General features: G+C 55.9%; 1 protein-coding gene across 2 annotated transcripts in view; it reads right to left on the bottom strand.

Moving 5' to 3' along the window:
- The window catches only part of LOC127749323 (uncharacterized), a 198,337-nt gene that overhangs the window by 68,863 nt on the left and 125,569 nt on the right, over positions 1-3,905 (bottom strand). The gene's annotated exons all lie outside the window — the stretch shown is intronic.

The raw sequence follows: 3,905 nt of genomic DNA, 5'->3' as shown, positions 1-3,905 counted from the left end.
GGGGGGGGGGGGGCAGAGAGAGGGAGAGACATAAGTAGGCGCCACGCCCTGCGTGGTCCACCCTTGGCGCTCGAGCAGCCACCTCCCCCACTCGTACCCTCATCCCCCTCCTACTGCCTTTTGTGCGCAACCCCCCATTGCACGATGTGCGTTTCGCCTTCATTCATCGCGAGTAAACGTTGGTGCGGGTGTTATTTCACTCGCTCTCGCGGCTCAAAATAAAGTACTAAGGCAAAAGTGTGATACAATTTATTCGTACTCATTAGTAAATTCTTTGCAATGAAGTAACTTGCAAACGCTATGTAACGCTATAATTGCGGGTGATTAAATGCACTATTGACAACGTAGAGACGTTACGAAGCGTGCTGCAGTCTTCAAAGGAGTGCAAAGTTGTAAAAGGGTGGGCGAGTTCCGTGTTATACTATATTGGCGATTTGGTCATGGACGTTTCACTAGGTTCAGCTGGCCCCCGCGAAACATCCCATTCAGATCGGGATTTTTCATCTGCATGTAAATGATAAACCGCCGAACGCGCGTTTTCAATCAACCGTATACCATCCCTGCTCCGTCCTTCCGTTTTTCAAAACTTCGACACGATTCGAACGCACAAGGACAACACTACTACTCTGCTCCACGGAATCACCATGTAAATAAATAAATAAATAGATAGACAGATAGATGGATAAATAAATAAATAAATAAATAAATAAACAAATAAAATGGAAATCAAGAAAAAGGAGAGGAGAGGGAGGAAGCTAGCCTGTTGGCGCGCCTGTGCCCTTGAGCCGTCCTTGTGCATTCCAGTCATCACGCGATATCCACGCGCGAGCGGAACCCGGGCGACAATCATCGCCATACGACCGGCGGCGGCAAAGTAATGATGCAATCGCACGCAAGCGCACCCTACAGCGGCCGGGGCACTCTTGCACCAGCCCCACCACTACTCCCCCGCGCCAGCGAATCAAAGGCAGCGCCGGGGACCACTGCAGCAGAGCAGGTCGTGGTGAGCGGGTGAAAGAGAAACGGGGGGGAGGGGGTGATCTCAAATTAAGCGGAATGCTCTGTCATCATACAAATGTGTGTGAGCAGCAGGGAGGGGACGAGGAGCAGGACATATCCACGCGCATATCAATCGCGCAGTGCAGCGGGCGCGCCCCGCCACGACACGCGCACTCGACCGCCGCCACCCTGCTGCTCCGTGCCGCCACCCGCCCCTTCCGCCCCCACCACCGCTGCCGCCGCCGCGACTCCTTCGCGCCGCTGATCCTGTTTGTTATGCTAACTAGTGCAGAGGGCTGGTGATTGCGGCATTGTCGTCAGCACCGCAACCTGCGCGCCGCCACCGCCGCCGCTTCTTCCGGCGCACAGGACATTGCAATCACTGGCGTCGTCTCGGCCGCCGTGCAAACGCCAGCGCGAAAATTGCATAAGAAAAAGCAAAACAAAATGTACTAATATTGTGCAACACACGCGACTACCTTTCAATCGCACACTAACGTAGGTTAGATATGTCGCTGTGCGCTTGTCTTTGTCCCACCTTTATTGATCTAGCTACAAAATTGTTTAAGGAGGTGCCAGTTGCGTTTGAGTCTTATTTCGACCGCACAAAGCAATTACACGCCAATTCTAGGTACGAGATTAATCTGTCCCATTACTAAGGGCGGCGCCGGCGCCGTTGTTTGCTTTGATACTTTGTCCTTGTTTCCAGGAATTGACGCGGCGAGGCCGTACGGCCGTGTGTAGGTGGAACTGGCTGTGCCGGCTGAGCAGCAGCGGGGTTCGGTTCAGAGAACCCAACCCGTCGCGCCGCCTCATGTATGTTGCACGGGACACCTGCTCGAGCGCTCTCGCATCCACCACCGCCGCCCCTACAGCGCACCGGTGTAATTCACTGGAACATTTCAAAGACGAGGTTTCCGAGATGTCTGCGTGTGGTGTGATCACCCATTCAAACACGTCGCCGGCGTGCGGACGGACCCGCAGAGAGAGCGAGAGAGGGAGAGGGAGAGAGAGGGAGAGAGAGAGAGAGAGAGAGAGAGAGAGAGAGAGAGAGAGGGAGGGAGAGAGAGAGAGAGAGGAGGAGGAGAAGAAGCGAGGGAATATGATGAGGGTGGGAGAGAGCCGGCACTCAGGGAGAGAGGGGGGGGGTACATTTTGTAAAAGAGAAACAGGGAGATGGCGGGGAAGAAAGCTCGGCGACCACGAGGCGCCGCCCCTCTAGACACACCACTGTATCTCCCCTCTGCCCGCCCACCGCCGCCCGAGTCAAGCCCGGGGGCTTCCCTCAGATTCAGTTTGGCCACCGGGAGAGACATTTCTCTCCCTCTCCGTTGGGCCTCTCCCACACGGCCGCGAGTGAGTGAGTAGGGGGTGGTATGGAGAGACTGCAAAGAGATAGGCCCAGCCCTCACGACGACGACGCCGGGGCAGCTGCTGCTGGACTCGCTGCGTTCACACCGGCGACCTGGTGCGGCTGGGAGCTAGGGTAGAGGAAAAAGGTAAAGTAAAGAAGAGGGGAATAAAAAAGGGTGTGAGGCGAGGGAGAGGAGAGAGATGAAGAGATACCCGCGCAGCGCAATCGGCATGAGACGCTCATTGGGGCGGTGCGAAGTGAAAGCCACCATAACGAAGCATGTAATACCAGGCTTGGCGCGACGGGGCCTGATAGCCCACCTCTCTCTCTCTCTCTCTCTCTCTCTCTCTCTCTCTCTCCCGCGACGTCGCCGAATGGAGCAGGCAACTCATCGCGGGAGGGGCAGTAAGCTTGCTTTTAACTCGGCTCGTTGAACAGTATAACGGCCAGTGGAAGGGGACAGGGGGAGGAGGGTAATGGGGAAGGGGGAGGTAATGACGGCGAGAGATGAGGAGGGAGAGGGAGAAGGGGGAAGAGGGGAGACAGGGGGGAGGGGGGGGGGGGGGCAGCCCACCATTCACGCAGCCAGCGCAGCCAATAACGCCCCGTTCGACAATACCACATTGTGTCTCTCTTCTTGCCATCCCTTTCGCCCCACCCCCCATCTTTCCTTTCCATTCTCACTCGGGCCGTCTTTAGGGGATGAACGGGATATGGACAGCGGTCGGTCACCGCCCCCTTCGCCACCCCCCCCTCCCCTCCCAGGCTTCCTAGTAAGACCCTGTGAAGGCCCTGTGGTGCGCCTTCATAGACCGACCGCCGGTGGTGGTCCCTCGGGACGCAAAATGATAGCCATCCCGAGCCGCTCTTATTCCGGTTTCCCTGCTTCCTTTTCTTCCTACTCGCCGGAGCAAAGCATTCGCCGCCGTGTCTACGCGCAAAAGAAAAACAAACAGAAAAGCGATCAGTCAGATGGGATGATGATGATGGCCTCCCCTACTCCCCCCACTCCTCCCTCCCTCCAGGTGCAGAGGCATTGCCACTAATCGCGCCTGCCATCAACTAAGAGTGTTTGCCTTCGACCCAGTGGCGTGCAATCCACTTTCGAGTCGCGATAGGATGGAGAGGATACGAGTCGGACGTCTCGGCTGCCCGCGCGCGCTGCTCTGGCCTGGATTCCCTTGAAAAGAAGGCAAGGCGCGGCAGGCGGAGGGAGTGGAGGAGGGGCCTCCACGGCAAAGAGCGAAGGAGCGACGCCAGAGAACGCGGCGCAAGGCGGGTTGTGTCGATTCTAAGGTGCTGCCGCACAACGCTAACGTTACCTTGATATCAGAAACCCGTCACATGATGTTCTATTCCTAACAAATAAGTAGTGCGTAACAGACGAACAAACGCGTGCAGGGATTACAATTAACCAGTAAAGTATATGTGACTATATAAGAGAACCTTTTAATCATGTTTTTGTTTGTTTGCTAGAACCAACGTTGTTTTAATCGGACGGAGGTGAGTGAGCACGAGCAGGAATAAAGCCACGGCCTCACCTCTCGACTAA

This window comes from Frankliniella occidentalis, unplaced genomic scaffold (assembly GCF_000697945.3).
Source record: "Frankliniella occidentalis isolate FOCC.00 unplaced genomic scaffold, Focc_3.1 Scaffold46, whole genome shotgun sequence".
NCBI lineage: Eukaryota > Metazoa > Arthropoda > Insecta > Thysanoptera > Thripidae > Frankliniella > Frankliniella occidentalis.
This window is presented reverse-complemented; position numbering and strand designations above follow the sequence as displayed.